We start from the raw sequence: 12,952 nt of genomic DNA on the forward strand, positions 1-12,952 counted from the left end.
CGAGTGTCAAATCAACCGGATTAAAATAATTTATTGAATGTACAATACATTTCCAATGTTTTGATTACTGCAGATTACAACCAACCAATATTAACCTAACTGTAAAATCATTTGCTATCCCTAACACTGTGTGAGCTCATCAAAATAATAATAAAAAGATATCTTTAAAAAGTACAGGAAGCCTTGTTTATTAATAACTGAATGAATAGTGTTCTCTTGGGATCAGGAAAGAGGAGGCCATCATCCTCACTTTTGAATCCAGAGGCCTTGGAGGGGTTTTGGAAGCCTGTGTGTAAATATAAGTGGGTGTATCACGCTGGCCAGTCTGAAGGTTAGAAAGGGCAGGCAGACAATGCAGTCACCCCGTTGGGTCATCCTCAGGTTTTGGCCAGGAAGGAAACCTATAATGATTTTTGGCCATTAATCATCCTGGGGAGGAGAGAAAGGAAAGAAAGAAAAGAGAAACCAAAGAATATTGTCCCCTGTCTTCCTCCTTCTACCCCGCTCCCCTGGCCCTGAGTCAGCAAGTTTAGCTGCTGCATATCCCTGCCCATATCAGCCCAGCTGACAGCGTGGTCGAACAATAGCACACCAGTCACGCCTGGGAAATGAGAAAACTGGCTCATGAAAATAAAAACTGCTTTCTTCAAAAACTATTTTCCCAGTGAAATCTGTACACACAGACCACAGAGAGCGCTGGTGAGAGAGAAAGCAAGCGAGAAGAAAAACAGAAGAATGATGTTAGATGCCCCAACTGCTCTGTCACACGACCTTTAAGCTCATGTGAGATGAACTCCAGGTCCCTTTCCTGTTTGGTGACTGCCAGTTCCTCTCCAAACCAGAATTTGACACACGAGGGTGGTGTTTTCCCCCCACCGCTGAACAGGTATGCTTTCTGAATGCAAAGCAACAAAACATATGGCAAAACATATTGCTCTTTTAAAGAGTCAGACAATTCTCCTCCTGGGATCGTGCGATGTGCATTCAAATTATACCACAATCTAGACACCACAGATTCTGTTTTAGATTAAAATGACAGCAGACTTCCTCAGCATTAATCAGTTAATCTAATTTTAAATAAGTGTACTGTGAATTTGTGTGTTAAAAATCTGTAAATGTTGATCCTTAGGTACAAGTGTTAAATTCCTTGCTGTGTCCTCATAAAATACTGTCCATAACAACTAAGGAAGTCTGCCTTTATTGTGCTCCTGAAATTGTCGTTTGTTTGGGGGGGGGGGGGTATTTTGGAACTTTTATTTTTTACTTTTAACACAACAAGGCACAAAAATAGAAAATACAAATAGATGTCAAACACTGATTCACTGTGACAATCCAGAATGCAAGGAATTAGAATAAGAAAGAAAGAATAAGACAAACGTGCACTAATCATCATATTTAAAGGTTGAACTTCCCTGAACAATCCAAGCTTATAATTAACTTACTTACCAAATAAAGGTCGTGATTTTTTTTTTGCTAATTCAGATATTAACATGTTTTTCTAAATACGTTACAGAAGGAATAACAGACCAACAACAGGAAAGAGGTGACTCACGAAAGCTGAGGACCTGTGCGTATTACCGCATGGCTCAAAGACCTCCCTAAAAAGTGATGCTGGATTTATGGTTTGTGGGTTTTACTTTCAGCAACAGATGGTGCCTGACAAAACTAAGAACGTAAAAGGTCTTGCATGATCCAGAGAGGATGAAAGGGTGCCCGCACCTAGAGCTGCTCTGGACAACTTTGCTTCCAAATCTGTCGGACCCAGTAAGCAGGGGACATTTATTCTTCCGTTCGAGCTCTTCCACCCCGTGTGTACGTGACAAAGGATGACCTTTCTAGGCCATGCAAGACCATGGTTTGCACTCGCTGCTAATTAACTGCTTCCAGAGCGGGGCAGTGCAATCTAAAAATCCTGCTCTAGAAGCAGAGCAGGGGGGCCCCAGACAAAAAGGAAAAAGGCAAGCTTTCCGGGTGGCCGGAGGGAAACCTCCTAGAAGGTCACACAGAGGACCAGAGTCAAAAAGACAGGAAAAAGAAAATGACCCAAAAGGAGTCAGGGGAGAGGAGGTACGATGTGCAACGCTCTGAACTGCTACAGACAAGGAAAAACTGCCTGACTTTATTATTCAGTGTGCAAATTTCCTCCAGTATGATGTTGGGGAGGGGGAAGAGGGGTTATTTTGATGTATTGCTTAAATGCTCTCGGCCGGATTTTAAAAGGGTTACGCGCATAAGTTATGCGCGTAACCCTTTTAAAAAACCCCTGCGCGCGCTGAGCCTATTTTGCATAGGCTCAGCGGCGCGCACAAGCCCTGGGACGCGCTTAAGTCCCGGGGCTTCGCAAGGGGGGCGTGTCGGGGGCGTGCCGGGTGGGTGGCGCGATTTTCAGGGCATTCCAGGGGGCTGTGGTCGAGGCCTTCGGACCAGCCCCCAGGTCGGGTGATGGCGCGCCAGCAGCCCGCTGGCACGCACAGAGTTACACCAGCCTCCAGCCGGCGTAACTTTGCCAACAAAGGTAGAGGGATGGGTTAGATAAGGCCGGGGGGGGGGGGGGGGGGGGTTAGGTAGGGGAAGATGCGGGGGGGTAGAAGGAAAGTTCCCTCCGAGGCTGCTCCGATTTCGAAGCGGCCTTGGAGGGAACGGGCAGCGCGCGCTGGGCTCGGCGCGCGCATGTTGCACAAATGTGCACCCCCTTGCGCGCGCCGACCCCGAATTTTATAAGATATGTGCGGCTACGCGCACGTAGATTTAGAAAATCTACCCCTCTGTGTATCAATTCAAATTCAATACCGCTCACCCTCTATTACAAGAAAGCGTGTTCTGCTGTGGAGATAGACCTGAGACCTCCTGACTACAGTTTGCAAGGTCCTAGAGAAGGACGCTGACTGACGCAGAAGGGTGTAACCCGTCTACGAGCCGTTTCTGAAAAATCATCACGGGGCTTTTTTCTGCGGGTGTGGAGGACACATTTACGGCCCCAACTGGACCCTGGCAAATGAGAGAGAAGGCTGTAGCAGGGGAGACGAGAGGAGGAAGGAGTAGCGGGAAAGGATTGGGGGTGAGAGATAAGGACAAATGGAGGGAGAAAGGATCTGTCCAGGGGTGGGTTAAGGGCTGTGCACGCGACAGGGAAGAGAAATACATTCACTCTGTACTCCTAACTCCTGTCATGCTCCCCATGAGTAAATTATTGGGTGGGGGAGGAGGGAACAGCAGGAATATATGGCGAGTGCATTTCATCCTTGGAGAGGAGGAGACATTTTTCAAACCTCAGATAATATATAGTACATGTATCCACACCAACCTACTTGCCTTCTTTGATGAAAACAGTCACGGGCCTTGTCTTTTAACTTCATCCATTATAATCATTTGCTGACCACGCTTCTGTTTTTCCAGGTCAAACATTTCTACTACTGGCCTGAATGCTATCCATATTTGCTATGTCTGTATGTACCTATATATCTGTAGATATCTATTCAACTATACTGTCTCTTCTTACTTATAAATAAATATAGTTACACCTGCAGACACCTGAAAAACATCTGGAGGGCAGTGATGACAATACCCACCTCCCCCTGGCCCTGCTGACTCCAGTACTCTCATCCTCTCCTCCCCTACTCAATCTGAGGATTCATTCCCTTTTCCTCTTCCTACCAGTTCATGTCTAGCAGCTCCCCTGCCTCTCTCCAGTCCTGTGGCTCCCAGTTGTCCTTCCAGCCCCATGGCCCCGGGCATCCCTCTACCTGCTTCTGATCCCACAGCCCCATGAATTTACAAGGAGCACGCGCCCACAGCGTGCACGCCAAAAGTCAGCACTAGGCACATAGCTCAGTGGCGGGGAGAGCATGCACTCTTATGCCTGCATGCATTCCCTGCTGCCTCTGAGTTACATGCTAAGTCCCAACCTGTGCACGCAGCTGTAACTCCACGCCCACACTCCTCAGCAAACAGCAGGGGGATGCCATGTGCACCCCACCAGCCACTGACCTATGTGCCGTGTTCCAGGCTGCGCATGGGCACCAGGTTTCATCTTCATTTCATTGTTTTATTTTGACTTAGTAGTGTTAGAACAGTCTTATTATTGTATGTCGTAATTGTACTTGTTACTCATCAGTCACTGTAACTGTGCTGTTGTATATTAATTTATGAAGGTTTTATTATTGCAATTTATTGTATGATTTATTTTACCTTGCATGTTGATTGAATTAAATTTAATTTTTGATACATCGCTTAACCAGTGTAAGAAATAGCAGGTCATCAAGTAAATAAATTAAACTGGTTTATTTGTTTATAAATAAATAACCATTGAAAGTAAGACAGGAAACTGAGTTAATGTATTTCAGAAAGAGATTAAAAACCTGGTTAATGGTCTCGGAGATGGAAAGAGAGTAAGATCGGCTTGCTTTTCAACATGATTTGATGTACAGTATTGTGAATTATCTGAGGCAGAGTGAATGTGTGTATTGTCAGTTTGTTTTTATGTTGATTTTATTGGCCTATTTTATGTTTTGTTGATTTCAAAATTCTACATTGTTTGGGCAATTCTTGGAATCTGGGAAGCAATTAGTATATTTTATTAAATAACTAAACTACACTGCAAGTAAGTGCCGCCACAGACAGCAGAGCGCACACGCACCCCACCCCTCCATTGGTTACTGGCAGAGCGTATTTTATATGCAGGTTCTTGGAAAAGCTATCCCTGCATGTTTATTCAAACCGCTAACTACAAATCAATCTGGTTTACATTGCCTTTTCCACCTGTAATGCTTCTGATTTTCATTACTGAACCCCAATTTTCTCTGTACTAGATGCCAGGATTGTTAACCAGCGGAATCGCGCCACGTATACATGCGGCAAACTGGCAACCAGTGCATGATATGAGCTTCAGCACTCGTCCAGAGTTTGAGCTGCTTGCCCCCTGGGTCTGGAAAGACTTGGATGTAACACAGAAGGGATGCACACAGGCCCTGAGGAGAAAGGGAGGAAATCTGCTATAGGGGGCAACCCCAGCACTAAATTTTGGAGATTTCACCTCTAGCAATTGACCATCAAAGGTAGGCATCAGCATACCTGGGAACTCTCCGGATTTGTCCCGGAGACTCTGGAATTCCAATGGAATTGCCGGGTCTCCGGGCCAACACCTGAAATCTCCGGGTGCCCTGCTGCTGCTGCACTAGTGAAAAAGGCACTATTCTGATCTAGAGGCACTCTGGTCAGAAAAACAAGTCATCTCTGCACGGTCCACATCCAGTGGATAGGGTGACGGAGAAGAAAAAGTAGCAGAGTTCAAGCCTCGTGATCAACAGAATGCCCCGGATTGGAATAGGGGCAAGCAATCCACAGATCCTCCCCCACCCATACCTGAACAGAGAAGTAGGGGAATGGACAGAGATTCAGTGTAAGACAGCCATCGGCCAAAACACACTGCCTGAAGGCAGAACGGAATCACATTGGCAAGGCCAGTGTCCTTTAGCACATCATCGTATGTCAAAACACCAAATGTAGGGAAAGGGATACGGGAACTCAGCGCCTACACGTAGAGATGCAAGTTATAATCGGGGGGGAAGGGGAGGCGGGCAGAGGACACAGCGGACAGACCAGGTAGCAGTGAACTGCGAGATGGTGTGCTGTTGGACTGCCACTGCGTGCTCTGCCCGCAGTCGAGACCTCACCAGTGACCGAAAGTAGGCCACGCACTCAGCTGGTTGCTTCCCGGCCAGTTTTGCTTCCCTAGTGCATCGAATACTGTGCTTAGCCTTGGCTAAAAGATAATTCGCGAGGCGAGCCCGACAGCGCGCCACTGGGTGTTTCGACGCAGTGTGCCCATAAACAAGGAGGTGGGGGGAGAAGGACAACCAAAACTTTAACATTAAGTCCTTTAAAAAGGCGAGGAACGGGGTAAGGCGAGGACAAAACCAAAAGATGTGGGATATTGACTCATGCGCCTGGCAGAAGGGGGCAGGCTGCGGAGCCGGTAATGGCCTCCGTGACACTACCGGTGAGAATTGCCCCGTGTGCTATTCACCACGCCAGGTCTCCACTCCACCTAGGAATCGGAGGAGTGAAATATGTTTGCCATCGGGGTCCCCTGCCCCTTCCTATTATGGCCATCCATACCGGGTCAAGACGGGCCACCAGTGCAAGAAAGTGAACGGTGTGAACAAATAACCTGTACATAGCCTTCCGGCCAAAATCCACGAAGGAGGCGCAGCCTTCTGAGGGATTTCACGGGAAGGGGGCGGGCGGGGAGAGAGGGGGGGGGGGTCTCTATGAATGGGGCCTATACTCAGATCTGGGGGAGGGGGATTGGAAATACCACAGGGACCCCCAGCCTGCAGACCCTCCCCATGATTGAAAAAATAGACACCTGGGTGCCTGAGCCTGAATCATCCCTAAAACTGCGATGGCGGGGGGGGGCAGAATGTTGAAGGCCCATCCGCTGGGCCAGGATGAATGGGTGTATCCAAGCTGATCGGTCGTCAGACAAAAGGTGACCGACCTTGGTGGTTCCGGTCGAGGCTAAATCGACAGCATACCACAGAGGACTTCAGGATCCCCACACCCAGGGCAGGGTTGTGGAGAAGGGGTTCTTCCAAGAAGTCCTCCATGGGGACCGCCGGCCGCCTCGACACGGAAACCATGCTCCAGGACTTAAAAAGTTCTCGATAGAAAGATGGCAGCGATGAGAGGCCGTGGTCATACCCTCTCGCCCTGATTACAAATAGCTGCCAATCATACTGCAACCCACCCACCAGGTGAAAGAAAAAAGTCACCAGGGGGCACCACGGAGGTGGCGGGTCAGCATACAGAAATCTCCGCAGGGCCTGTAAGCAGAAGGCGTGCTTCTGGCTCTTAAGACACACTAGACCTTGTCGGCCCTCTTCCAACGGAAGAGACAGGGTACCCGCGGAGACCCAGTGTTTCTTGCCGGCCCAGAACAAAATCCAGCAACTTTCTCTGGGACCGAGCAAGAAACTCTGCGGGGAAAGTCAGGGCGGTCAGCTTGTGCCACAGCATGCTGGACACAAGCTGATTCTTCACCCGGCAGGAGCGGACACCTGACTCCATGCCGACGCCCGATGCTGGCTCTAGGTGGCAGAGCAGCCCTCGTCGGCGGGGCGGTTCTCGTGGGGTGGGGGGGGGGGTGGTGGATGGGAGCCAAACTGCGTGCTCCCCGCCGTTACCGCAGCGAAATAGGGCACGGCAGGCGGAACAGGACGCGTCACTGACGCGACATTGTCCTCGGAGCTATGCTCAACTTAGGTCCTGGCTTTAGTCTTCCTTTTGCCCCCGGTTTTCTGGGGTCTGCCGCCGACGGCAGGGACTCCGGCTGCTGAGATGGTCTCACCATCCGCCGGGACAGGCGGTGCAGTGACGGCGGGGGCAGCGGGCTGCGCCCGCGGCGTAGAATGAGTGGGGGCAGCAGACACCAACGGGTTGGGGCGCCCTCTCGGAGCGGGTCGGGTCAGCGAATCCCCTCCCAAGCAGTTGTCTCCTGTTCACCCTATGTCAGTCACCGCAGGGGGAGTAACTACTTGCGCCTGGGCACTTGACCCTCCCTGTGCCCCTCCTCCCTGCGGGGAAAAGAAGCACCGAGGGATGATACAGTCCATATCATCGTGCGGCACTAGAGCAAGCGCCTCCTTACATGGCGTGGCGGAAGCGGTTGGACCTGGCATGGAGCAAGGAGCGAGAAACCGGGAGGCCGGCACTTTGGTTACCAGATGAGCCACGGTGGTAGGTTCGACGGAAAAAAAGGGTAGTTGTCTGTAGGCCTTCGGGCACTACCGGCAGTAGTGAAGAAACAGGGGCGGTTGTTCTATTCTCCGCACCTTCACGAGCAGGGGTTCCCACTGCAGGAGGCTTGGGGAGCAGAGGGAGAAAATGGATCCTAGGAGCCCCTGTCCTAGTTGTGTCGATGGGCACTGTTTGTGGCAAGTGCCGAGATGCTCTAAGCACCTCGAGTATAGGGGGGAAGGTGGAAGGATCCCCTCCCTCTACCAGGCACTTCTTAGGGGCTCTCCTGGGCATGCCGCTGGGAGAGCCTACAAAGGAAACAGCCAAAAGGAGAAAAAAAGGAGGGCGTGTGCAAAATGAAAGCTGGTAGGGGGAAAAGAAAACAAACAAACCACCCAGGCTGGTAAAGTCAGCCAGGGAAGTAGGCAGGGGGGGGGGGGGGAAATGAAAACCAGGCTTTTAAAGTCAGCCAAATGAAAAGAAACTAAGCCTGGGAAAGGCAGCAAAAGGAAGTAAGCAGGGGGAAAATAAAACTAAGGCTTATAAGTCAGCCAATGAAATTAAACTATGGCAGGTCAAGGCAGCCAATGGGAAAGGAGGGGGAGGGGAATGGGAACTGTGTCTGAAGCACACAGAACTATGAGCTGCCTAAACGTGCTTGCACGTGGAAGGTGGCTCATGGCAACCTAATTAGGTTTAAGGGAGGGGCACTCCCACACAGAGGTCTGCACTGCACCAAAGGGAGAAAAAAAGAAACAGGAACGCTGGAGAGTTAGGGCAGGCAGTAAAGAAGCCAAAACTCCAACGGGGAGGGGGGGAGAGGCAAGACAAACAAATACAAATGAAGAGCAAAAGGGATAACTTAAAAAAACAAGCTAAAGCAGCTGCCACACAATAAACTAGTCCTCTGACGAGTTGCTCCCCTCCCCAGGGGAAGCCTGACCTGCAGCACGCCCCGGTCCACTGAAGGTAAGGGACCAAAAAAAAAAAAAAAAAGTAAATGAAGCCTCTTACCTTTTAAAGTGGATGGGAACCGGCAGGAACCTGCGCAGGCAGAAAAGAAAGCACCTGGGGAGAGAAGCAGCCAGAGCAGGGAGCCTAGAAAGGGCAATGGGGAGGGGAAGCCAAGCAGCTTTGCAAGTGCAGCAAGGACTCTTACTGACGGGGAAGCAGGGAAGAGAAGGGAAATTAGGTGGGACTCAGGTAGGCTAAAGGAGTGCCAAGAAAAACCACCCCTGAGGAGTACCACCGAGGAAAGAGTAGGGGGTGGTAGCTCTGAGGGAAGCAAATAACCTCCCGCAGAGCTCAGCCACCAGACCTCCTGCTGCTGTGGTGATGCAGACCAACGCAGGCAGCCAAGAATCCGATCCCTCGCCCCTGCATTCATAGTAATCTCAGGGTGACTGGAAATCAAACGTTCCCAGGTATGGGCATGAGGTGGGAGGTAATGGGAGAAAATAAATAGGAAAAGTCAAATATAAAAATATTTCTTAATTTTAAAAGAATTCTGTACCCTCATGCACCAAGGCACATGCCAAATCATGACAGTCACATACTGTAACAGAGTTCTTTTTTCAACTTCTTTCTGCTGCTTCCCTGCAATTCCTGCCTGACCTGCCAGCTTTCATGGCTAGCTCATAACATACATCAAAAAAACAATACTTGTACTAAAATATGCTGTTTAGTATCAAAGAGAACATGCCAGAAGTTAGCCGAACCTCATGAAGTGACATTATCTGTTTGAAAAGGCAGGTCTTTAAATCCTTTTTAAAGGCTTTTAAATCTTTAGCCGTCCGTAGATCGTCAGGCATGGTATTCCACAGTCTCGGGCTAGCTATTGAAATTACTCTATCACGAACTTCACTCAGATGTGCAGACAGTAATGAAGGTACACTTAAAAATCCTTTATTTGATGATCTAAGGGGTCTGGAGGGTGCTTTACCAATCCAATTTGTATCTTTGTAATTTTGTAGATTAAAGAAAGTTATCACATAGAAACGACGGCAGAAGAAGACCAAACGGCCCATCCAGTCTGCCCAGCAAGCTTCACATTTTTTTCTAATACTTATGTTTCTCTTAGCTCTTTGGTTCTATTTCCCTTCCACCCCCACCATTAATGTAGAGAGCAGCGATGGAGCTGCAACCAAGTGAAATATCAAGCTTGATTAGTTATGGGTAGTAGGGGATCTTATATTGGATACGATATTGGATTGGTAAGCAATGCAATGATATTAATGTAGGTGTAATATGATCATAGTGTCTATTACCAGTAAGTACAGGGGCTGCTGTGTTCTGAAATAACTGGAGTGGTCTTAAAGTACTAGCAGGCATCCCAATCAATAATGCATTGCAATAATCGATTTTAGAGAAAATTAAAGTTTGAAGCACTGTGCAATTAATAAAGACCCGTCCGAGGTGCTTTATGGCAACAGGCTGCTCTAACAAGGCAAGAGAAGCAATTTAAAGATTTTCACATTTAGTTCCTTGTCAATTCTTGGTTTTTTTTCGTCGAAATAAGTGGTGCAACACTACTTGCTACATGCATTTTCAAACTACTGCACCGATATGCAGCGTCTGAGGCCTTAACATAATCAGCTTCTGAAATTCTGAATGTCCACAAATTGGAAACTTGTCATAAAGCCAACACAATACCTTTTACAAACAGAGGGTGACTAACAACAGCTAAAGCATTTGCATTTTATACTGACAAAAGTATCGTAAGCCTAGAATGTAAGCAAAATCCTGCCAATCATATCTAATTGTCCTGTCCAAATCAGGCTGTGGGAACTGAAATAACTTCTGCATATATTTCACCTCGCTAGTCAGTGCTTTTAGTCTTGGTTTTATTAAAGCATCAAAAATCAGCCAAGTTCATACACTTCAAAAATTTGCTTTATTTACCGCACACCAAGTCTGCTAGGCTGACAGTTGCCGATTACTTCCTTCCGTTTAACGAAATCACAAAAGCATTGCCAAACAGCCCTCCATCGAGTCTAATGCCCACAATATCAGTGCTTGTGCACTTCAGATCTGTAAAACAAATGCTTTTTGCTCTTATTTCTCTTCAATGCTATTCATACTTACATCCTCCCCGCCAATATTAAATCAGCATTACCTGAATTCTTTTCTGTGCACCAGGTTGGAATTTGAATGAAACCTTGGCTCCCAAAGTCCTTGTATCAGAATCCTGAAACGAAAGAGGAAAAAAAAAAACCTATGAAGACAAAGACATTTTTTTCTTTAATTATACGCACAACTGTCACATTTGTCAAAGTGTGGATTTAACAACAAAACAAACGCAAGCAGAATGCATCAGAAAATGTAATGACCCTTGGCACTGTCTTATTAAAAAACACAAAAGAATTGTTGAGAGGAGGATGGTCCAATGGGTCAGTCCCAGTGCTGTGTGCTGCCATGTGGGAGAGGCCCTTTAATTGCCAAGCCCAACTTCTGCTCCTAGTTCGGCGGCAGCAGCTAGGAATATTGTGAAGGCCGCATTCACAAACACCACCCAAGGGAGAAGGGAACTGCAGCCATCACACAGCAGGGCACCGCGTTGTTTATACTGGGGTCCAGAAGAGGCCGTAGTCTGGGGATCCTGGCTAAGGGCTATTACTAGGGCAGCTGGGCTAGATGGGGATGAGGGGGAGGATGGCCGATGGTACTTAAAAAAAAAAAAAAAAAGTGTTAAAACCTTAAATAGTTCCAAATTAAGGCCCATAACACCATAGTCATAGGTACAGACCAGTTTTGATTAAACTGGCAAATGGAAGATTGAACTGTTAGACAAACAAATAATTGTTTAGAAATTACTTTTTTTGGATGCATTAAGTTAAGCAGTTCTGAGTAAGTCAGTCTACTTCATTTTGGAGAAAATAGTTTATGAATAATTTGTAATTGTTTTTTTTTTCTTTTTAGGAAAGGCATTTTGTAGAGAATAGCACTATACTATAGCACTTTATCTCCGACCTTAAGGATTTCGATGTCACCAGCTACTTTTGCATTAGGGTTCTTTCCCATGAAACACATTTAGAATTTCAGAGTCTGGACCCCTTTTGTTTCAATCGAATGAAGTTCTATTTGGGTTAAACAGAAGACGCCAACAGCAAGACTTGCAGGGTAAACACGAAGGGCTTGTGTCAAAATAGAAAATTCTGAGGAATTTGTATTGCGTCTAAACTTTATTCCACTGATTGCATCATCATCATTGTTTACTTACTTTATGCTTTCCCAACTAGAGAGCTCAAAGGTGTTATAGCAGGTTAATATTTACATTCTTAATTAGTCAAGGAAATGAAGACACTGTAGACATTACAGGGACACCACAATAAGTCGCTCAGAGAAAATACATCAAAGAGGTACATTAGGGTAAGGCACTGTGAGGAAGAGTTTCACATATTCTTCCACACTGCCTTCACTGCCTTGTCATACAGTGTGAACTAGCAACTCCCTCTGAAACATTCTGTAATCGAGCACAGGCTCATCCAGGCCATCAGGAGAGGATCCAGAGGTAAAAGTGGCTCATTTTCGTATGCCTTGTATGACTGCAGAGGTCCCAGGGACAGCTGCATCAAGGTGTTGGAAAGTGCTCACCTAAAAGGCACATTTTTGGTTTTTTTCTCTGAGCTTCTGAGAATCTGTTAGAAGTTGTACTATCCCTGCTCACAAACCCACCTCAAAACTAAAAAGGGCAATTCTATATTTATTTGTTGGTTGTGTGAATGAGGAGTCGAATGCAGCTTCTTATGGATTTTTTTCCCCCTTACTGACCAGCAAATCCACTTCTTCATTTCTCTCTCTCTCCTTTCTCCAAATGAAGGAGAAATGACTACTTACCTGATCATTTCCTTTTCTTTAATAAGGGCAAGTGGATCCAGAACAAATGGGTTATTCACCTCTACCAGCAGATGGAGACTGAGAAAAGCTGACATCATGGTATATATATGTTCCATGTATTTCGTTTTTTTTCTGCATCTGCTTATATTTGGCCCGTTCTAGCCCCATCTGCTCAATGCTATCCACTGTCTAATACTATATTATATTTAATATAATTCTAATTTATTGTAACGTTTACCTAATGTTCTATATTCTTAATGTTTTATTCAAAGTTTACTCAATGTTTCATGTTCTATGTAACGCTTTCATGTGAGGTTATTGTTTCACTGTAAACCGGTTAGATTTGTATCCCATGCAAGAAGATCGGTTTATAAAAATA

The 12,952-nt window shown here is 46.7% G+C and overlaps 1 protein-coding gene across 9 annotated transcripts in view; it reads right to left on the minus strand.

Annotated features, from left to right (window-relative positions):
- Positions 1-12,952, minus strand: part of INPP4A (inositol polyphosphate-4-phosphatase type I A) — a 453,500-nt gene that overhangs the window by 330,745 nt on the left and 109,803 nt on the right. For 8 of the 9 annotated variants that reach the window (XM_029604758.1, XM_029604750.1, XM_029604755.1 and 5 more), the window contains exon 2: positions 10,853-10,924. The gene's annotated coding sequence lies outside the window, so the exon portion shown is untranslated. Of the gene's footprint in view, positions 1-10,638; positions 10,768-10,852; positions 10,925-12,952 lie in introns of all 9 variants that reach the window. The other variant, XM_029604751.1, reaches the window with a different exon arrangement.

The sequence above is a fragment of the Rhinatrema bivittatum genome, chromosome 5 (genome assembly GCF_901001135.1).
Source record: "Rhinatrema bivittatum chromosome 5, aRhiBiv1.1, whole genome shotgun sequence".
NCBI classification, from domain to species: domain Eukaryota; kingdom Metazoa; phylum Chordata; class Amphibia; order Gymnophiona; family Rhinatrematidae; genus Rhinatrema; species Rhinatrema bivittatum.